The sequence below is a fragment of the Equus caballus genome, chromosome 13 (genome assembly GCF_041296265.1).
Source record: "Equus caballus isolate H_3958 breed thoroughbred chromosome 13, TB-T2T, whole genome shotgun sequence".
Classification (NCBI taxonomy): domain Eukaryota; kingdom Metazoa; phylum Chordata; class Mammalia; order Perissodactyla; family Equidae; genus Equus; species Equus caballus.
The window spans coordinates 5059513-5082861 of NC_091696.1; the positions used below are offsets into that span (position 1 = coordinate 5059513).

Sequence of the window (23349 nt, forward strand, 5' to 3'; positions counted from 1 at the left end):
AAAGTTTGCACCCTTTTACCAACCTCTCCATATTTTCCTTAAGCCCCAGCTCCTGGCAACCACTTTTCTGCTTTCTGTTTTTATGAGTTTGACTTTTTTTTTAGATTCCATGTATAAGTGATACCACGCAGTATTTGTCTTTCTCTGTCTGGCTTATTTCACTAGCATAATGCCCCCAGGGTCCACCCACGTTCCAAATGACAAGATTTCCTCCTTTTTCATAGCTGAATAATATTCCATTGTATGTATGTACCACGTCTTCTGTATCCATTCATCCATTGGTGGACACTGAGGTTGTCTCCATATATGGGCTGTTGTCAATAATATTGCAATGAACACAAGAGTGCAGATGTCTCTTCAATATCCTGTTTTCATTTCCTTTGGATATATACCCAGAAGTGGGATTGCTGGATCATATGTAGTTTTATTTTTAATTTTTTGAGGAAGCTGCATACTGTTTTCCATCGTGGCTGCAGGAATTTACAATCCCACCAACAGTGCACAAGGGTTCGCTTTTCTGCACATCCTCGCCAGCACTTGTTATCTCTTCTCTTTCTGATGATAGCCGTCCTGATAGGCGTGAGGTGACATCTCATCGTGGTTTTCATTTGCATTTCCCTGACGATTAGTGATGCTGAGCACCTTTTCACGTACCTGTTGGCCATCTGTATACATCCCTTGGGAAAATCTGTATTCAGTTCTTCTGCCCAGTTTTAAGTCGGATTGTTTGTGTTTTTTCTATTGAGTTCTTTGTGTCTTTTGAATATTAACCCCTTATCAGATGGATGATTTGCAAATACAGTCATTCTTCGCTTAAAAGAAGCGTGTGCTCTGAGAAACGTGTCAGGCGATTTCATCCTTGTGCAAACATCATGGAGTGTACTTACACACACCTGGATGGCAGAGCCTACTACACACCTAGGCTATATGGTCCCCGTCTTATGAGACCCCCCCTCGTATATATGCGGTCCATCGATCACCAAAATGTCAAGATGTGGCGTCTGACTGTATTTTTTCCCGTTCCGTAGGTTGCCTTTCATTTTGTTGATGGCTTCCTTTGCTGTGCAGAAGCTTTTGAGTTGGATGTAGTCCCACTTTCCTATTTTTGCTTTTGTTGCCTTTGCTTTTGGTTTCCTGCATCAGCTTTTGATCCTTGTACCAGATCAAACTAAGCCAAAAGCTGGTCTGTCCTTCAGCCCAGAGATCCCCCTTTCTTAAGCATCTGTTGGCTCTGGTTTCTTCCATGGGGCCTCGTCCAGGTTTTGTTATTTGTTTAGAGGTAATTTTTAGCCAGCTGGACCAGTTTCGAGGTAAATCTTTTCGGTACTTACGCAGCATTATTTTTTTTAACTGATCACGACTATTTTCAACTGTGTATAAATTCTAAGGCAGAAACATTTCCTTTTTAAGGCGCCGTTTCTCTGGCGGTTATAAAGACTAATCCAAAAGATTAGCAAAAATAGCCACTTGTTAAATAACTTGAATCAGGGGAGCGCAGGCGCAACTTCTGTTCCATGAACCTCTTGAGGTGAGAGAAGGACTGAAGGACCGAGGATGGCTGTGGATATCGATGAAGGGTGAATTCTTTACTAGAACCAAGATTTCATTTTTTTTTTCTTTTTTAACCAGAAAGCCTACTTTCATCAATGATAAACAGCATATACCTGACCCAAATATGATTCCCCCCCCAAATTTAAGTTAAAGACATAGTCTCCTAACCAACTTTGGGACAACCTTGTGCGTCGGCTGGTTTAGCTCAGTGGTTTGATCCGTTTCTGCGTCCCTGGGAATCATCTGGTCCGGGGACTTCCCCATAGTTTTAGGGGAGCAGATCTCAGTTTTGCTCCCTCACAGCTGCCGCAGCTCCAGAGTCAGGCTTTGTCTTCAAAGTTGCAGGTAACCGGAGAGTTTTCCGTGGGAATGTTGCTTTTTAACTTAAAACACAAACGCACCCTTGAAAAAGAATTAAGCTAAGTGAAATAAGCCACACACAAAAGGACAAATATTGTATGATTCCATTTATATGAAGTGTCTGGAGTAGTCAAATTTCTAGAGACAGGAAGAGAAGGGTGGATGCCGGGGGAATGGAGGCTGTCGCTAAACGGAGACAGAGTTTCAGTTTGGGATAAAAAAGCCCTGGAGACGGATGGTGGTGATGGCTGTGCAACAATGGGAACGTGCTAAAAGCCCCTGAACTGTGCACTTAAAAATGATTAAAGTGGTAAATTTTGTTTCATATATTTTGCCACCATAAAAAAAATCACACACACACACCGTTAACACACACCATTACGTTTCATCTATTTTGCCACACACAGAAAAAATTCCCACATGCCCACCATTCACACACACACACACACACACACAGAGTTGCCTGTTGGGACCATGGGCAGGGGCCTCAGGAGGAAGACTTGGGAGCCGTTCAGACCAGGGTTTGAATCCTGCATCCACCACTTATTGCTGCAACCCTGGCAAGACGCTTAACCTCTGACCCTGGGCTGCCTGCCTTATCAAATCGTGCTAATACCCTCTCTGTCGTTAGGGCTGTTGTGGAGGATCCTGTGTGCTAAAGCACGCAAAGGACTTTGTCCTGGGCTGGGTACACAGTAGGCACCCAACAAAGGGTAGATACAATTGGGAGTAGAGTCAGTGTCTACATGAGAGCTTAAATTTATCTAGATACTAGTTAACAATAGTTTTATTTATTTTTTTAAAAAATTTTTTGAGGAAGATTGGCCCTAAGCTAATATCTACTGCCAATCCTCCTCTTTTTCTTTTTTCTTTTTCTTTTCTTTTCTTTTTTTTTTGCTGAGGAAGACTGGCCCTGAGCTAACATCCATGCCAACCTTCGTCTACTTTTATATGTGGGACGGCTACCACAGCATGGCTTGCCAAGCAGTGCATAGGTCCACACTCAGTATCTGAACTGGCGAACCCTGGGCTGCCAAAGCAGAACGTGCGAACTTAACTGCTGTGCCACCAGGCTGGCCCCAACAATAGTTTTAAGAGAATGGCTAGCTCTAATAATGTTAAGACTTTTTTTTTTTTTTTTGGTAACTTCATAGCTTACAGAAATTAGCTGGTTAAAATTAAGGTTAAAAGTTGATTTTCAGCCTCATAGTAGCTAATCCCAAGTGCAGACGTGTCCTAAATACTCCATGTGTTCTTTGGGGCCACGGGGAAGGGTTGTTTGATGGCTAAAGTTCAGATCTGGATATCGGCATGATCATCGGCAGTGATGCTTAAGGAGAAAATACCATGAGGGGAAGAATCGTGGTGAATAGTCAAGGATGAGAATCAGAAGTATGCGAAATAAGTGTATTTCCTATAGGAAGATTTAAAAGGCAAAAAGAAAAAGCTTATGTGGTTGCTCAACCAACAATATCTGAGAGCTGACGAGCCTCCGTGTGTGGGTTCTCACTCGGGGCTGCCTGGGCACCGGGCCGAGCCCAACCCCTTCCCAGCCGTGGCCAACTGTGGCGTTGAAGGTCGTGAACAACTCATGAACGGGCCTGAAGAAGTTCTACTGAGTTCATTTGGACAGTAACTTCTAGGCCTGCTGAGAGACCCGAAAACTGCTTAAACTGGCGCTTTGATCCTTGCCCAAGTTATTGGTGTCTGTGCTTTCTGCTTGCTAGAGTTTGGGTCCCTCGCGTTTCTCGATTTGCCAAGCTACCTTAGCAAACAGAACTGGACTTTTGGTAAACTACCCGTTTTGTCGGTCTGTCCCTATTTCCATTTTGCATTTCAAATAAAACTAGAGGTAGGAAGAAATTAATTTAAACTGAGCTTTAATGACTCTTTAATGCCTGATAGAATTATTTAGGGCTAAAGGTATGTTAGTTTGGGAGGACTGAGGCGCAAGCGTATTCTTTCCTTGATGAATTGCTTTTTTTCTGCCCACAAAGCATCTTTTCGATTGATCACGGTACTCAGATTAATTTACTTACCAAATTGTTTTCCCTCGCATTGTTGTTTAACAAATTTTGTAAGGAGGAGAAATTTACATAATATAAATTAACTGTTTTAAAGTAAACAGTTGATTGGCATTTAGAACATCCGCAATGTTGTGTAAACACCACCTCTGTCTAATTCCAAAACATTTTCATTATCCCAAAAGGAAACTTGTACCCGTGAAGCAATTACTCCCCATTCTCTGCTCCTAGATGCCTATCTGCATTCTTTTTTTTTTTCCCTTGAGGAAGATTAGCCCTGAGCTAACATCTGCTGCCAATCCTCCTCTTTTTTGCTGAGGAAGACTGGCCCTGAGCTAACACCCGTGCTCATCTTCCTCTACTTTATATGTGGGATGCCTACCACAGCATCGCCTGTCAAGCGGTGCCATGTCCACACTGGGGATCCGAACCGGTGAAGCCCCGGCCACCAAAGCAGAATGTGTGAACTTAACCACTGCACCACTGGGTCGGCCCCCTGCATTCTTTTTTTATGGATTTACTTATTCTGGATATTGCATATAAATGCAATCATATAATATGTGACCTTTTGTGATTGGCCTCTTTCGCTTAGCATGATGCGTTCAAGGTTTGTCCATATTGTAGCCTGTGTCAGTACTCCATCCTTTTTTATGGCTGAATAATATTCCATTGTATGGACATATCACAATTTGTTTATCTGTTCATCTGTTGATGGACATTTGGGGTATTTCCAGCCAGCCTGATGGGTCGGTTGGCCATTGGGCCTATGCTATCATGACTGACATCAGCCAGATGGCCCCATCTTGCAGCACTTTCTTCTTTATGTGCCAGAACAGTTGTCATATGTGAAAGTCAATGAATGAAAATGAATTTCACTGGAGTTCCTAGATCTGGAGTTTGTAAATTATTACCCTTTGGGGACTTCTGTTCTTCTAGGGTTCATTTTTGTATTTGACATTTGGACAACTTTGTGCTCTTTGAAACGTCAGGAAATCACAGAAGGTCACTGCCATTTAGTCAACTCCCTAGTATTTTATTGTAAACTGTGCAAAATATTTGTTTTGTTTGGAGCTTTCTCTAACTTCAGTTGCATAAACTGTGTGTACCAGTGGCTTTCGGGCTCGACTGGTCATAAGAATCACTGGAAATGCTTAGAAGTGCAGATGGCCGGCTCCTGTCCTCAGATAGCCCAACTTAGACTGGCTGGGTGGGGCCAGAGAATCTCCATCTTTTCATGCCCCCGTGTGGTTCAAGTTGACTTTGGGGAACAGTGATCTACGCAGACGTCCTGAGTTATCCAATAAAACTTTTTTGGATATCACAAATTGAAAGATACGTTAAAATAATTCATGAAAGCCCCAAAGAAGCCATCACCATAAAATATGTGTTAAATGGAAATGGAAGAAATATTAAAATTTTTTTAATTAATTAATTTTTTAAAAGACTTAATTTTTTTCCCTTTTTCTCCCAAAGCCGCCGCCCCCTCCGGTACATAGTTGTGTATTTTTAGTTGTGGGTCCTTCTAGTTGTGGCATGTGGGACGCCACCTCAGCATGGCCTGATGAGCGGTGCCATGTCCGCGCCCAGGATTCGAACCGGCAAAACCCTGGACCGTGACAGCAGAGTGCACTAACTTAACCACTCGGCCACAGGGCTGGCCCCTAAAAATTTTTGATGAAAGTAGGTTTTGCTAATTAAGAGGAACTTTATATCTGCCCCCATATGTTTTTTTTAACTTAAAAAATTATAGATTCACAGGAAGTTATAAAAAATATACAGGGAGCTCCTCTATACCCTTCATCCAGTTTTGCCTGGTGGTGACATCTTGAGTAACTATAGTATTATATATATATTACCATGCCTCATATATATTATATACATATATTACATATATGTAAATTTATATAATATGTATATATATGTATATTTTGTATATTATATATATATTACAATGACATTGATAGAATCTAAAGAGCTGATTCAGATTTTACCAGTTTTACTTGTGTGTGTGTGTGTGTGTGTATGTGTGTGTAGCTCTATGCGATATTTTTTTGAGGAAGATTAACCCTGAGCTAACATCTGGTGCCAATCCCCATCCTTTTTCTTTTTCTTTCTTTCTTTTTTTTTTTGCTGAGGAAGATTGGCCCAGAGCTAACTTCTGTGCCCATCTTCCTCTGTTTTATATGTGGGGCAGCTGCCACAGCATGGCTTGATAAATGGTGTGTAGGTCCACACCCAGGATCTGAATTGGTGAACCCTAGGCTGCCATGAAGCAGAGCATGCAAACTTAACCCCTACGCCACTGGGCTGGCCCCTACGCAATTTTATCACATATGTAGATTTATGTAAACACCATCACAATTAAAACACAGAACTGTTCCATCACCAGAAGGGTCCCTCATGATCTCCCTTTCTGGCCACACCCCTTCACCCAACCCCCATCCCTCACCCTGGTAACCACTGGTCCTAATCTTTTTTCTGCCTCTATAATGGAACATACAGTATGTCGCTTTTTGAGATTGGTTTTTTTCACTTGGCATAGTTCCCTGGATTTTCGTCCAAGTTGTTGCATTGTACTAATAGCTTATTCCTTTTATTGCTGCGTAGTATTCCATGGTATAGATATACCACAGTTTGTTTAACCGTTCACCTGTTCAAGGACATTTTCGTTGTTTCCATTTTGACCTATTACAAATAGAGCTGCTATGAACATTCGTGCATAGGTTTTTGTAGGAACATAGATGTCCATTTCTCTGGGATGAAAGCCCAGGGGTAGAATGGCTGGGTCTTGTGGTACGTGCAAATTTAGTTTTGTAAGAAACCACAGGACTGTTTCCAGAGTGGCTGTACCATTTCACACTCCCACCAGCAATGTGTGTGTGATCCAGTCTCTCCACATCATCGTCAGCATTTAGTATTGTCACTATTTTCAATTTTAGCCATTCTGATGGGTGTGTAGGGATATGTCCTTGCAGTCTTAGTTTGCAGTCCTCTAATGGCTAATGATGTTGAACGTCTTTCCATGTGCTTGTATGCCATCCATTTACAGCGACCCTCCGGGATTCATGCTTATGGTTTCACTTTGGGCGGTTTCAGTTACCCATGGTCAACTACGGTCTAAAATATTAAATGGAAAATTCCAGAAATACGCAGTTCATAGGTTTTAAATTGTGGGCCATTCTGAGTAGCATGATGAAATCTCGAGCCGTCCCGCTCCGTCCTGTCTGGGACGTGAATCATCCCCTTGTCCAGCATTATCTACGCCGTGTAAGTCACCCGCCCGTTAGTCGCTTAGTAGCCATCTTGGTTATCAGATCCACTGTCATGTTATTGCAGAGCTGGTGATCAAGGAAGCCTTATTGTACTTAATGATGTCCCCAACATGCAAGAGTAGGGATGCTGGCAATTCAGATATGCCAAAGAGAAGTTATTATTGTCAATCTCTTAATTTATAAATCAATTTATAAATTAAACTTTATCATAGGTATGGATGTATAGGAAAAAACAGTACATATGGGGTTTGGTACTATCCTCAATTTCCGGCATCCACCAGGGTTCCTGGAACATATCCCTCTTGGATAAGGGGGACCACTGTATCCTTTTTCGGTGAAATACCCATGCATGTCTTTTGCTCGTTTTTAAATTAGATTTTTTCTTTGTTTGTTTTATTGTGTAGATTTTTTTTTACTGTTGACTTGTGAAAGATATTTATGTATTCTAGATATTTCATTTAAAAAAAGTCTTCATTGCCTTCTCTGATTGCAGAGGTAACACACGTTCATTATTTTAAATTCCAGCACTTCAGAAATACATAACAGGGAATGTGAAAGTTTGCTGTCATTCTAGCACAGCTCTAACTATGTTAGATCATCAGCGGATTTTTTTCTTATGCATATACTATAGACATATTCATGTAAACACTTTTTTTTTTAAACCAAAACGGGATGACGTGAAACTGTTTTAAACTTGCTTTTTTCTTTTTCGTTTCATGATGGATCCTGGACATCTTTCCACACTGGTTGGTAGAGACCCACCTCATACGTTTTTCTTCTTGTATTTTATGTTTCATTTGTGTTTGCTCTTTATCATCCTGAGGCGTATGCTTGTTTAGTATCTTACAAGCCAAGACAATTCCAGGTTTAACTGAACACGTGCTTTTAACCAAGAAACGTGGACTAATGTTCTTTTAAGTTTTTGTCAAGTTTTCTACATAGCCTGTAACCCTCCTCTCCTCCCGTTTTCCTCTAGGAGCCTCCAATCCTGGTGTGAATTAAGCAGCGGGGAAAAACAGCTGCGGTGTCAAGCTACCATTAGGCCGGGAACAGAGCTCCGGGATCTTTTCTTTGCTATTTCGTGGAAATTGATCTGACGTTTGCACAAAACCTTCTGCCTGCCTCTCTTTGGGACTCGGATTAAAAGTCAAAGTCCTGACGCTTCCTCCCAGGCCCTATGTCATCGTATCCTCTTCTTTCCTTACTCCTCTCTTCCCGAAGGCCAGTTGCACTGCAGGCTGGGAACATTTCCCTCCTTCTTTGAGCTGACCCCCACTCCCTTCCCCTTCAAGTCTTTGCTCCTAACGACCTTCTTAAAAAAAAAAAGATTAGATACTTTATTTCAACATAGTATATTTGTCAACGTAGGTCAGTGCTATGATTTCCCAATTTGTACATATTTCCAATAGAAAAGTTTGGAAAAATGTTTCAGCAACGCAAGGCATAGCTCTTGAATATCCAGAATACTCCTCTCCTTTTATTCTGGATAACAGAAGGATAGAAATTAAGTGATCTTCTTTGCACAAATATTCTCCCACCCCCAATAATTTATAACACAATTCTGTCTCTAAAAAGCAGCTAAGATCCTCTTATCAATTGAGTATGAGTAGGAACATGAACAGGACTCTGACTGCCCTCATTAAAATGGTAATCTCATTCACAAGGTCCTTTCTCCACGCCCCTTATTATTATTTTTTTTTAATTGAGATAAAAATATACCTAATGTAAAATTTACCATTTTAGCCATTTTTAAGTATCCAGTTCAGTGGCATTAAGAACATTCACATTGTTGTGTTCACATTCCGTCACCACCATCTGTCTCCAGAACTTTTTCATCTTCCCAAACGGAAACTCTGTCCCCATTCAACACTAACTCTCCATTCCCCCACCCCCAGCCCCGGGCAACCATCCTTCTACTTTTTGTCTCTATGACCTTGACTCCTCCAGGTACTTCATATAAGTGGAATCATCCCATATTTGTCCTTTAATGACTGGGTTATTTCACTTAACACAATGTCCTCAAGGTTCATCCATGTGGTAGCATGTGTCAGAGTTTCCTTCCTTTTTGAGGCTGAATAATATTCTGTCGTATGGATGGACCACACTTTGTTCATCCATTCATCTGTGATGGGTACTTGGGTCGCCTCCGCTGTTTGGCTCCTCGCCAGTAAAGCCTTGGACTCTTTTCCCATCAGGTGAAGTTGTGTTTCATGAGGGCAGGCGTTGTTGTCTGCTTTGATCATTGATATATTTCCTGTGCTTAAAACAGAGCGTGGCGCACAGTAGGTGTTCCGCAAATATTTGCTGAGTGAATGAATGTGCCTGCTCTCTGCTGGCACTGGGCTAGACCTGTTCACACTCAGTCATTTCATTCATTCATTCATTGAATAAATATTGATTCTGCTCCTACCGTGTGCTAGGCTCTGGGCCAGACATGGGACACAACAAAACCAGATCGGGTCCCTGATTTTCTGAGCTCTACTTGGGGACACATAGATACATCAGTCAGCTAATCACACAGGCTTCTTGTTAAAGAGAGCCGTGGAAAAGGCATTTCTCCTCTACTCTCTTCCCACTGGACAGAAGTGGCCCACTTGGTTTTTTGCTATTGAGTTTTGAAAGTTCTTTATAGATTTTAGATACAGGTCCTTTGTTGGCTAGGCGATTTGCAAATAATCTCTCCCAGTCTGTGATTTGTCTTTTCATCCTCTTAGCAGAGTCTTTCGCAGAAGAAATGTTTTTAATTTTAATAGGTCCAATTTGTCCATTTTTCCCTTTATGGATATGTGATGATGGTTTTTTTTTTATTGTAGTAAAATATACATGACATGAAATTTACCACTAGTGGCATTTAGTACATTCACAAATGTTGTGTGACCATCAGTACTGTCTAGTTTCTGACATATTCATCACCCTGAAAGGAAACCTCATACTCGTTCCCTCCTCACAGCCCCTCCTTCTCATCTAGGCCTTAGTTTCATCATCTGTGAAATGAGATGATGACACTTGTCTCATGGTCATTGTGAGGATTAAAGGAGGGTGGTAGAGCTGCTTAGCCTAGTGACCCGGACTTGGTGCAGAGAAAATGGTGGAAGATTGTGGCCGATTGTGTTTAACAAAGATGGCTGAAACAATATTTCCTGTCCCACGTGCGCGTCTAGAACCATGTCACCCCATCAAGAGACGGAGTGTAAATTCACCCCCCACCTTGAATCTGGGCAGATTTTTGACTCACTTGTAGCTAGTAGAATGTGACATAAATGACACTAAATGACTTCGAAGGCTGGTCACAAAAGGCTATGCAGCTCTTGCTTTGTTTGCTGGAACAATTGTGCTTTGACGAGCCCTGAGTTGTCATCCGAGACCTTACATGAGGCCGCCATACTGTGAGCAAGACCAGACCACATTGGGAGGCCACACGTAGGTGTCCTGACTGACGGCCCCAGCTGAGGTCCCAGCATCAATTACCAAACGTATGAGTGGAGATGCCGTCAAACGGTTCTAGCCTCCAGCCGTCAAGTTGCTCCCCCACAGCCCCTCCCAGCCTTCGAGTCTTCCCAGCAGAAGCCTCAGACGTCATGGAATAGGGACAAGCCAACCTTGCTGTGCCCTGTGTTAATTTCTCACCCACAGAATCCATCAAGATGATAAAATGGTTGTTTTATGCCTCTAGTTTTGGGGCTGGTTTTTTATGCACCGGGAGTAACTAGGACAATGGTAAGGATGCTGTCTTGCCAATTCTATCTCCTACCGTATCTGCATCTGGTCACTCCTCGCCGTCCGTCTCCGCTTCCACCATCTCAGCTTGAACCCTTATTTTTGACCTGTGTCGAATTCCAAACCTGTCTTTCTGCCTCCTGCCTTGACCTCCCAAACCTTCCTTCCCCGACGCTGATCTTTCTAAAATGCAAACGTGACCCAACCGTCTTACCCAATCCTTGCCCAAGTAATGACTCCTAGTCATCCATAATTAAAGACTGGGGAGATTAATCACAAGATTAAGAGAATCATAATTTAGGGAAATGTAACTCACTTTAAGCAAGTATTTTACCTCACTTTATCCCAGCCCGCTCCAACCCTGCCTGGAAAAAAAAAAGATAAAGAACGTGATAAATCTCAGAGCGTTTGATATTTTTGGAAACAGAAAGTAGGTTCTTAGCTTGAGAAACATGAAAGTATTCTGAGTCCACTCATCTGTGAAAACTTACTTGAAAACTCCTGCAGGCCCTGAGAATTCCAGACATAAAGGTAAAAAATGGTATATTCGTGAGCGAGTAATTTAATTGCCTATGGAAAAATTAAATATAGTTTAGTCCTGCGTGCTTTTGAATCACGCAACGGCAATTAAGTGGGTCAATGACCCAGAACAAGGCGTTGGCCCGGGGTGCTGGGTGAGTGAAACCCAGGGAAGCAATGCAGGCCTTCAGGGTCCTTCTTGATAAACTTCTGCCCCATGGGCCTCGTCAACCCAACATCTCCCCAAAATTCACCTTTTAAGTGTCGGCAAGTGGAACAGACAAAACTTTGTACTTGAGATGCTTGCTTCTTGGTAAATATGTTTTAAAGGCTGTCGCTCCTCAGAGGTCGTTTTTAACGGATCCTTTGCAACGTGAGACGCCACATCAAGTTGTCGCTGTTCCAGAAAGTCAAATTGGGAGGCCTTTGTTCTTTGTTACACAGTATGTGGCTAAGATCACGTTAGAAAATGTAGTAAAATTTCATAGTAAACTGAGCAAATAAAAAAGTGGGAAATGGAAATAACTTTTTAAAACTGTCTTTTGTGCGTGACCTTTTAACCATGAAGTTTTGCCTTAAATATGGCTCCATGCCATTGTCATTTTTTAGAACTGAGGTCTCTTCTATAAAGCCTAAAATTCTTCTGTTGAAAGGCACTTCCTTCGTTATTTTATCACCTTCCTGGTTTTGTCTAATCTCACCCAGATTACAGTCGTATTTCTTGGTCTTTTTAACGTGCATATTAAAATTTCAAACACAGAGTCTTTGTTCTGCTGTCTTGACTCCCCCTGCCCTCTTAGACATATTCTGGGACTCTTACAAAGAAGAATGTTTTGCTTTAAATATTCTTATGTCTTGAAACCTACTTTGTCATGTTCAACTTCTAAAATTTTCATGCATTCTGATGAGATATTCTATTTAGAGAGTATTTTGTTTTAATTAAGCCCATCTTCAGAGACATTTGGTTTTTGCCAAGAATGTGCTTTCTCCCTTACAAATCAGTTATATTTATAACATTCATAAACTAAGTGATTAGCAAAGGCAAAATTTTAGCTGCACTGTGCCTGTGTCTTCTGAGTTCACGGGGAAGTTCTAAGCCAAAACATGATGACGGATCAAGATACTATGAACACACTTGGACTTTATTTTCAATAATTTTTTTTCTTAAGTGCTGGCTTTTAAAATTGTGTTATAGAAAAATTTCTCATCTCTGAACAGAATGCAGAGGGTAGATTGCTATATTTGTGAGCATTGGGGTGTTTTGTTTTTTAAGGCATGGCTGCTCTAACTCTGGAGAAAAGCTACAGGTGGAAACTCCACTTCTTCCTTTGTTGTTTAGGCTGCATTTAAAAATGGAATTTTAACATGAATGCATAAACATCTATGCACCTCTATGTTCACTGCAGCACTATTCACAATATCCAAGACTTGGAAGCAACCTAGGTACCCATCAAGGGACTAATGGGTAAAGAAGATGTGGTATAATTACACAGTGGAATACTACTCAGCCATGAAAAAGATGAACTCCAACTATTTGCAACAACATGGATGGAACTTGAGGGTATTATGCTAAGTGAAATAAGTCAGAAGGAGAAAGTCAAATACCATATGATCTCACTCACAAATGTAAGATAAAAACAACAACAAACAAACACATAGAGACAGAGATTGGATTGGTGGTTACCAGAGGGAAAGCGGGAAGGGAGGAGGGGAGGAGGGGAGACTAGGCACCTGTGTGTGGGGATGGATGGTAATTAGTCTTTGGGTGGTGAACATGATGTAATCTACACAGAAATCGAAATATAATAACGTACACCTGAAATTTATACAATGTTGTAAACTAACGTTACCTCAGTAAAAATAGTGAAACTTTATCTTTTCTTGAATATTACAACATACATGCACGTGATAGAATATGTAGAAAATACAGAGAAATAGAGACAGGAAAATCAAAGTCGTCTACAGACCTCTTATCAACAGGCAACCAATGTTGATATTTTGGTCTATTTTGTTAGTAATATTTTATACGTAACTTTTTTCTTCTTATCTGGTTAGGATCATATAGTATAAGTAACTTTTCAAATCCTGGTTTTTGGTGTGGTAAAATGCTCATAACATAAAATTTACCATTTTAACCATGTTTTTTTAATTAAAGATTGGCACCTAGGCTAACAACTGTTGCCAATCGTTTTTGTTTTGTTTTGTTTTGTTTTGTTTTCTGCTTTATTTCCCAACCCCCCCGGTACACAGTTGTATATCTTAGTCGCAGGTCCTTCTAGTTGTGGGATGTGGGACGCCGCCTCAATGTGGCCTGACGAGCGGTGCCATGTCTGTGCCCAGGATCCGAACCTGGGCCGCCGCAGCGGAGCGCATGAACTTAACCACTCGGCCACGGAGCCGGCCCCAATTTTAACCATTTTTAAGTGTGCAGTTCAGTGGCATTAAGTCCATTCACATTGCTGTGCAACCATCACTACCGTCCAGCTCCAGAACATTTTCATCTTCCCAAACTGAAACTTTGTACCTATAACTCCCCCGCCCCCACCAGCCCCTGGCACCCACCGTTCTGCTTTCTGTCTCTATGAATATGCTATCCTGCTTTTTTTATTGAGGTATAATTGACATATGATATTATATTAGTTTCAGGTGTACAACGTAATGATTCGATATTTGTATACATTGTGAAATGATCACAATAACTCTAGCTAATATCCATCACCATACACAGTTACAAGACTTTTTCTTTTTCTTGTGATGAGAACTTTTAAGATCTATTCTCTTAGCAACTTTGAAATGTGAAATACAGTATTGCTAACGATAGTCACCATGCTGGACATTACATCCCTATCACTTATTTATTTTGTGACTGGAAATTTGTACCTTTCGACCCCCTTCACCCATTTCGCCCACCCCCACCCCCCACCTCTAGCAACCACCGATCTGTTCTCTGTATCTATGATCTCGGTTTTCTGTTTTGTTTTGTTTTTTGTTTTTTTTTTAGATTCCACATATGAATGATCCCATGCAGTATTTGTCTTTCTCTGTCTGACTCATTTCACTTAGCATAATGCCCTCCATCCATCCATGTTGTCCTTCCATGTTGTCGCAAATGGCAAGATTTCATTCTTTCTTATGACTGAGTTATACTCCATTGAATATATATATATTTTCTTTATCCATTCATTTGTCATGGAGACTTAGGTATTTTTCTATGTCTTGGCTGTTATAAATAATGCTGCAATGAGCATGGAGGTACAGATATCTCTTCAAATTAGTGTTTTCATTTTCTTTGGATTAGTACCCAGAAGTGGAATTGCTGGATCACATGGCAGTTCTATTTTTAATTTTTTGAGAAACCTCCATACTGTTTTCCATGGTGGCTGCCCCAATTTACATTCCCACCAACAGTGCACAAGGGTTCCCTTTTCTCCACATCCTCACCAACACTTGTCATCTCTTGTCTTTTTGATGACAGCCATTCTAACAGGTGTGGGGTGATACCTCATTGCGGTTTTGAGTTGCATTTCCCTGATGCTTAGTGATTTTGAGGACCTTTTCATCTATCTGCTGGCCATCTGTGTGTCTTCTTTGGAAAAACGTCTATTCAGATCCTCTGCCCATTTTTTAACTGAATTGGGTATTTTTTTTGCTACTGAGTTGTATGAGTTCTTTATATATTTTGGATATTAGCCCCTTATCAGATATGTGATTTGCAAATATTTTCTCATTCAGTAGGTTGCCTTTTCGTTTTGTTAATGGTATCCTGCATTTCAAACAATATTATTTCACAAGTGTTTTTCCCTATTATTAAGACCATTTCTGGCTGCGTAATATTCCATTAGATGGATTTGTGTGATGACTTACTGGACGGTACCCCTTCTGCTGGTCTTCTAGGCTTTTCTGCTTTTCCATAATAGATAATACTTTGATTAGCATTTGGGACATAAGACATTATCTGTCCTTCTTTATTTTTTAGGATGAATTCCTAGGAGGGGAAATTGCCGGGTGAAAGGGTATGACCATTTGAAAGCTTTTTAAAGATATCGTCAATTGACTCTTCTTAAAGGGTTTGATCCATTCGCAGGCCTGGCATTTGTCATATAACCATCTACTTCACCACAACTTCCCCAGCTCAGGTAAATCTCTCTCTCTCTCTTTTTTTTTTTCTAATTTAATCGCTGGTGAGGTTGAATTTATCACTCTCATCTTTATTGTATCATCCTGATTTATCATCTCTTGTGAAGGGCCTTGGATTTAGCTTATAACTTTGCGGCCAGCAATATAGTGACAGCCAAGCATGCTGAAACGTAGCCACTCTTACAAATAATTCCGCAGGCACACTCACTTTCTGTGGCTTACTGTTAAGTTGCAGATGTGCACATTGCAAGTCCTTCATGTCGGATTTCAGATCGCACATAGGATTTTTCTGCTTTCTAGCAAATTTCTGAGCAGCCCTCCTTGGTGAGGTGGAAAGGGACCTCCGAAAGGAGCCAGCACGTCCATCCTAAGCGGTGTGATTGTTGACAGCTAATCACCTCTCTGGACCTCTCAGTCCACTCCGAGGGCTCCACTAGTTCTAAAACCCGCGGGAGTCATAACACAGGATTCAAGTCTTCCGCGTCACTGGGCTCTGATCACGAAAGTACTTAGCATACAGTAGGCGCACAGTAAATGCACAGTAAATGCCAACCCGATGATTCCATCTTTGATAGTAATGTGAGTGGAACTTCAAGCAGTAAAATCTGTTCTTCTCTCTTACAGATGGATTCTCGAGAGGCAAGTGGCATATTCCTACCACTAGACCACCCATTTTATTGGTTCGAGAATGTCAGTGAGGACGCTGGTTCCACATTCTAGCACTCAAATGTTCACAGCAGGGTGTTTTTGAGAAGTTGCAACACAGACACAGCTCTCTTCTGTTTTTTTTTTTTTTTTTTTCATAATAGCTGATACGTGCCAGGCACATAATGTAAATGATCTATAATTCTAAGAAAAGCTCTGAAAGGCAGATATTATTGTCTCCCATTGATAAGCCAAGAAGCTGAGGCTCAGAGAGGTCAGTCACCGTCCCCTGAGACACAGAGCAGGTGAGCTGCAGTGACCTCTCTTTGTTCTCCCTTGGGGACCATTTGCGTATTTTTAATTGAGGTGAAATTCACATAACGTGAAGTCAACCATTTTAAAGCCAACAATTCAGTGGCCTTTGCTGTATTCAAAGTGTTGTGTCACCATCACTGCTGTCTAGTTCCAAAACGTTTTCATCACCCCAAAAGGAAACCCTGTACCCACTAAGCGGTCCCTCCCCATCCCTCTCTCCCCCCAGCATCTGCCAACCGCCAATCTGTATGCGTTTCTCTGAATTTGCCTGTTCTAGACATTTCGAATAAGTGGAATCATGCAATATGTGGTCTTTTGTGTCTGGCTTCTTTCACTTAGCATGATATTTTCAAGGCTTATCCATGTAGCTCATGTCAACACTTCATCCCTTTGTATGGCTGAGAAATATTCCATTATATGATCTATTATTATATATAAGTATATAATATATACATAATTGTGGATATAATAATATATAATATGTATACACATATATATTACCTAAATGTATACCACAATTTGCTTATCCTTTCATCCATTGATGGACCTTTGGGCTTTTTCCATCTTTCTGCTATTGTGAATAATGCTACTACGAACATGTGTATACAAAGTGATTGTTTCAATACCAGTTTTCCGTTCTTTTGGGTGCGCCATATTACCTAGGATTGGAATGGCTGGGTCATGTGGTAATTCTATGTTTAACGTTTTTGAGGAACTGTCAAGCTGTTTTCGTGACAGCATCACCATTTTAAATTCCCACCAGCAAGGCACGGAGTGCCAGCTCCCCCCATCCTCATATGGGGACCATGTCCTGAAGCTGGGTGGGCTCTCTCTGATCCTTGGTCACAGCTCTTCATCCATGATGACTTCCGATAACCTCCACTGCTATCTCCCTCCGCAGTTAGATGGAATGTTGGCTGAAGAGCAGTTGCCGTGATCTTGCAGTGACCTTCAATTCTGTTAACTTGAAAATTTACACAATCTTAAGAGCTGGAAGGGGCTTTGGAAGAAACATGGCTCAGACATAACTTGTCTTGTCTCTACTTGAATGCTTCCTGTGATGGGTGCTCACGACACTGTGGGATAGACAACTACATTGTTGACCAGCCAAGTGTCTCCTTTCTCTGGTGGCTGTCTCATCGAGGGCCCCGTCGGGCTGGTCCTTCGGTGGATAGACACCCCCCAGCCCCTCCCTGCTTCATCATCTGTCCATTTCTGAAACATCTGGTGGCATTTCTTGGACGTGAGTCACAGCCCCTTTGTTACTCCTTGTGCTGGGTTTTCTAGGAGACGCTGTGTTTTCCATCCTCCCGGACAGGCAAATGCAACGTCTGTAATTAAACATGCCTGTTATTAAATTCCACACCTTAATGAATAATTCTTGCAGGGGTGCACGGAGTGCAATGTGAGGAAGTATTTACAGAATTCAGAATTTACAGGAACTCAGACCTGCCCGGTGGGATGGAAGTGAACAAAATCCTCCAGCAATCGAGATACAAGTTGTGTCCCCGCCATGGAAGCTCTCATTGCGTCCTAATATGGCATTTCTCGCTTCCAAGGAAGAATCCCTGAGATTTAAACTGATAAATAAGTCAACTCTTAGTTCTCAGGGATGGCTGGGGACAAGGGTGAAACAGAAATAAACAGGTAACATTCAAATCGCATTTTAGCTAACATCAAAATTTCTTCCCCAATCAAATCTGTGAGCAGCAAAATGAGACTATTCGGAAGCTGGTTCTTTTTTCTTTCTATTTTTTTTCCTTCCCTCCTGATCTTGTGGAATGTGAAGGACCCAAAGGCTGGGTATTCATTGCTTCAGGAATGAATTTCAATTTGCTTCCACGGGCAAGCCCCCTTCCGTGGCTCTGGGATTTACCCCCAGAAGTAAAGCTTAGGCTGTTTCATTTTCAGAATCAACAACCAACCTGCTCCACCTCCGGGTGTCGACTCTGTGGCGGGTCCCCTGGGTTTCTGGTCATGGGAGGTGCAGTTCAGGGCGAGGTAGCTACCATCTTGGAAACCATCTTTCCTCCGTCTTCTCTCTCTTTCCCTCTTCTGGTTATTAATAATTCATTCTTCCTTTTAATTCTCAGTACTCTGCCTGTTCTTTTGGACCAGGCCAAAGCACACTTTGCTTTTTTATATTTCTTTTCATTCTAATCACAAAATCCCTCCAGGCTGAAGGTCTTTCTCAGAAACCTGGCAATTAGAAGAGGAAGCCAGTCTCCTACGAACACTTCATTTGGAGCCTCGTCATAAATAATTAACCTGAAGTTATGCTCAGAAAACAAATGGACAGGGTGCTATTGGCAGTGTTGCGTGGAAGCTTTCTCTCCTGGGTTTTTACGCCGTTCGCAAAATCCAGGAAGTGGATACAGGCCTTTCCATTAGCAGGAACGAACTGTTTGCTTTCGAACACTTACAGAGGAAACCACAGCGAACCACTTTCCTCATGCACTTAAACTTGAGATTTGTTCATGCAGCCCTTATCTGAAGCCCAGGACAGCATTTTCTCCCACCAGGATCTCATGAGCCTCCCTAGGCTGCAGCTGCGCCAGTGCACGTTTGTTTTTGACCTCCTGCCAATTCTGTCTTGTCCCTGAGGATGACGGTGGAGGGTGAAGGGTAGATTCAAGAGAGGTTGTGGTCACCTCAACTCAAATTCAGTCCTTGGCTAAAATTAGCCATATTAGTCACAAAAGGGCAAATATTGTATGATTCCACTTATGCGAGGTACCCAGCGTAAATTCATACAGACAGAGAGTAGAATAGTGGTTTTCAAGGGCTGGGGGCAGAGGGAATAAAGAATTGTTTAATTGAGGGCAGAGTTTCAGTTGGGGAAGACGAAAAAGTTCTGGAGGTGGATGGTGGCATTACCACCATCATCACCATTTAAAACTGGTTAAAATGGTAAATTTTACATTAGGTCTATTTTACTGCAAAGATATATACAACATTGAAAAAAATTAACCATTTTAAAGTGTATAGTTCTGTGGCATTTAGTACATTTGCAAGGTTGTGCGACCACCACCTCTAACCAGCTCCAAAACATTTTCATCACCCGCAGAGGAAACCTCACATCCAGTAAGCGGTCACTCGCCATTCCACCACCCCGCTCTCTGCTAATCCCTGCCAACCACCAGTTTGCTTTCTGTCTGTATGAATCTACTTGTTCTCAATATTTCATGTAAATGGAATCATGCAACGTGTGGTCTATGGTGTCTGGCTTTTTTCACAGAGCATAAGGTTTTGGGGGTTCATCTACATTGTAGCGTGTGTTGGTGCTTCATTCCTTTTTATGGCTGAGTAATATTCCATTGCATGAATATGTCACTGTTTGTTTATCCATTCATCCGTTGATGGACCCTGGGGATGTTTGTGGACACTTGGCCATTGCGAGTTGTGTTGCTGTGAACATGTATGTACAGGAGGTGTTTGGAGCCTCTGCTGGAATTATTTGGCCGCTTTTTGCTCTCAGTTTCTTTCTCTCCTTGTCAAGAGGGCTCACATTTGCCCTTCCTCACCTCTGACTAGGTTGGTCCTGCTGTGGCCTCCTGTCGTTCTTGGGGAACCGGCTGGGCGACATGTCTCAGAGGGTCACAGCATTCAGAGGCCACCCAACAATTAGGAAGCTGTCTAGTCACGTTCCCTGGGGAGGGTGCTCGGGGACGTGGGCGGGCAATCCTGTCTGTCGTTGATTTTCTAGAAGGGCCACCGGAGAGGAAAGCACAGCCTCTGTGGGGCGGGTGCGTCGAGAATCCATCTCTCTGAGTCACCTTTTGCTGAGCTTTATTTTCAAGTCTTGATATCCTGTCTCGCCTCAACTTAGTATGAAGAGGATGTGTAAGACACGAGGACTGAAATGGGAGAGGCGGATAGTGCAACCAAAATTCCGCCTCAGCGAGGCTCACCTGCCGACACCATGGGGGTCTTGGGGAATCGTGGCCTGCACACCTCTGATGTGAGCATGGTTCCAGCAAAGGAAGAGGCGTGATGAGCTTTTAGGCTCTGAGAGCACTAAAAATAATCAGCCGCAGAGTTCCTTCGCTGTGCAATTCCCAAACCTTTTCCATTTATTGAGGTGAAATTCACATAACCTGAAATTAACCATCTTAAAGGGAACAACTCAGGGGCATTTAGCACACTCACAACGTTATGCAACTGCCCCAAAAGGAAACCCCATACCCGTTAAGCAGTCACTCCCCAACCCAAATGCTTTGACTACGAGTCATTTGAAAACTCAATCCTGAATGTGACGTCGGTCACATTTAGGGCCCCTCGGTCAGCACCCATGCTTCATGGTAAGGGCTCAAAAAAGACGTGACAGAAGATAAGAAAAGCGTGGGACAGGCAAGGACATCCAGTTGCGTCCAGGCGGGAGGCCGGGGACTCCCCAGGCATGTGCTATTCCAGGAGTTACTGGAATGTTTCTCCTTTTTTGGATTCCAGAGGCTGGAGGCTGTCTTGAAAGAACAGGGCTGCTGGAGGCAGGACGACTGCCAGCTCGTCTACTTTGTGCTTACGTGGTCGCGGGCCAGCTCATTTGCGTCTCTGAGACTCAGCTTCCTGGTCTCTGAGGACAGCTAACAACACCTACCTGGTAGGCAGCTGGGAGGGCTCCAGGGCAGGCGTGAGGGTACACAGCAGGTGCTTAAAAGTAGTTACTAGAATGTGGTTGTGCTTATTCAACGATGAAGATGTGGTGGAGGTGGCGAGGATGACGTTGGTGGTGTTGATGGTGGTGCCGGCAAAACCCAAGTGCCCTTGTTGCCTGTTCTTATCCTAAATCCAGGCGAGAAAAGGATGCAGACGGGTAAAGAATGTGGAAGGGACATTTGGAGGAATTTCCCTCCACTCAGGAGAAGCAGAGAGAACTTGAAAGGCTGTTAAGAAATTAGGGCTCTCTCACCCTGACTCACCTTTTCCGACAGGGTGTCTCCCTTCGAAGGTCCAGGAGGCCTCTTTCTTCTCTCCTTTGAACTTGGAAGCTGTGGAGGAGGGTTTGAAAGACGGTGACTAAGCTCCCAGCCTGCTGACCTGCAGCCTTGTGCTGAGCAAGCAGGCGCCGGCAGCAGAAGGTGCCTCGGGCAGCGCATTTATGTGGCGCTACAAGAATGTGATTTTTGTTTGCTGGTTTTCCAGCTCTTCTTTTACGCACAGAAATATGCTGCCTGCTCGAGGGCGTGTCCCTATTTTCCTTGAGCAGAAGACAATTCTCGAGTTCCCAGATGGAATCTGGAATTCATTCTCCTCGGGAGGAAGCCGCACTGACTGCCAGAGGATGGGGGGAAGACTTCCTTTCTCTGTGCATCCTTAGCAAGACGCCGCTTCCTGAAGACCACCGAAAGGACAGAATCGAATGGTTTCAGTTTCCAAGGGCTGCTGTAACAAATTACCGAGAGCTGGGTGGCTTAAATACAACAGCAATTTATTCTCTTCTGGTTCTGGAGGCTGGAAGTTTGAAATCAAGGTGTCGGCAGGGCCGCACTGTGCCCCTCTGCCAGCTTCCGGGGGTGGCCAGCAACCCTTGGCTTTCCTTAGCTGGGAGCTGGACCCCTCCCATCTCTGCCTCCATCGCCACATGGCCATCTTCCCTGTGTGCATCCTCTCTTCTTCATATAAGAACAGCAGTCCCTGGATTTAGGGCCCACCCTAATCCAGTGTGACCTCATCTTAACTCCTTACATCCGCAAAGCCCCTACTTCCAAATGCGGTCCCGCTCGGAGGTTCTGGGTGGACATGAATTTTTGGGGGGACACTATTCAACTCAGTACACAAACTCCAAACGGCGGCCACGATCCAAAAAATCCCAAACGCACAAACCTGATACGTAGAAACACAAATGCAAAGCCAGACCGCCTATGTTCCCTTCTTTCTTCTCCGTTAAGCACAACTGCATTTTTTTTTTGAGATTGAAACTTCCATAGCTCCCGCGTGCCCCTTCCCAGGTGACACAAGCCCACGTCCAGGTAGCCACTGTGCAGTTAGAGGTTTACTGGGGGCAGTGTGGTGAGGTAGCTGGAAGCAAAGGAACCTACACAGCTCAGGTCTGACACCTGGGCAAGGACAGGGGAGGAAGGGCAAAGGTGAAAGGCCGTCGTCACGGGGCAGCTCTGAAGTCTTGGCCAGCTCGCCGGGCAGCCCCAGAAAAAGACCGCCTGTGGAAAAAGCCCCGGGATGCTCTCGTGCCAGACACAGAACTGTTCCATCACCACAAAGATCTCCCTCTTGCTACACTTTCTAGTCACGCCTGCCCTCCTCTCCTCAAACATCCCAACCCCTGGCCACCACTCATCTGTTTGCCATTTGTATAATTTTGTCATGTTGACGGCGTTACACAAATGGAATCACACAGTATGTGACCTTTGGAGACTGGACTTTTTCAGTGGGCATAGTCTCCTTGAGATCCATCCAACTTGTATCAATAGCCCTTGGCTTTTATTGCCGAGTCGTGTTCCATGGTGCAGAGGTACTAGCTTGTTTAATCATTTACCTGTTGGAGAACACTGTTTTTTTTCTCGGTTTTGACTATTACCAATAAGACCGCGATGAGTGTTCACGTCTGTGTTTTTCTGCGGCCGTAAATTTTCATTTCTCTGGGATAAACGCTCAGGACTATGATTGCTGGTTTGTAGGGTAAACGTATGTTTAATTTTTTTTAAAGAAACTGCTAAACTATTTCCTGGAGTGGTGACACCGTTTTACATTTCCACCAGCAATGTTTGAGAGACCCAGTTTCTTCGCATCCTCTCCGGCATTTGGTACTGTCACTATTTTATTCGAGCTGTTCTGGTGGATGTCTAAGGATA

General features: G+C 43.0%; 2 long non-coding RNA genes across 2 annotated transcripts; one reads left to right on the plus strand and one right to left on the minus strand.

The window, feature by feature from the left end:
- Positions 1-749: 749 nt before the first annotated feature.
- On the minus strand, positions 750-22580 carry LOC138917059 (uncharacterized). Its single transcript, XR_011424494.1, has 2 exons — positions 21460-22580; positions 750-21322 (listed from the first exon to the last, which is right to left on the minus strand). It is a non-coding gene; the product is annotated as an uncharacterized lncRNA (long non-coding RNA).
- Positions 5966-16325, plus strand: LOC138917060 (uncharacterized). Its single transcript, XR_011424495.1, has 3 exons — positions 5966-11455; positions 15420-15579; positions 16205-16325. It is a non-coding gene; the product is annotated as an uncharacterized lncRNA (long non-coding RNA).
- Positions 22581-23349: the final 769 nt, after the last annotated feature.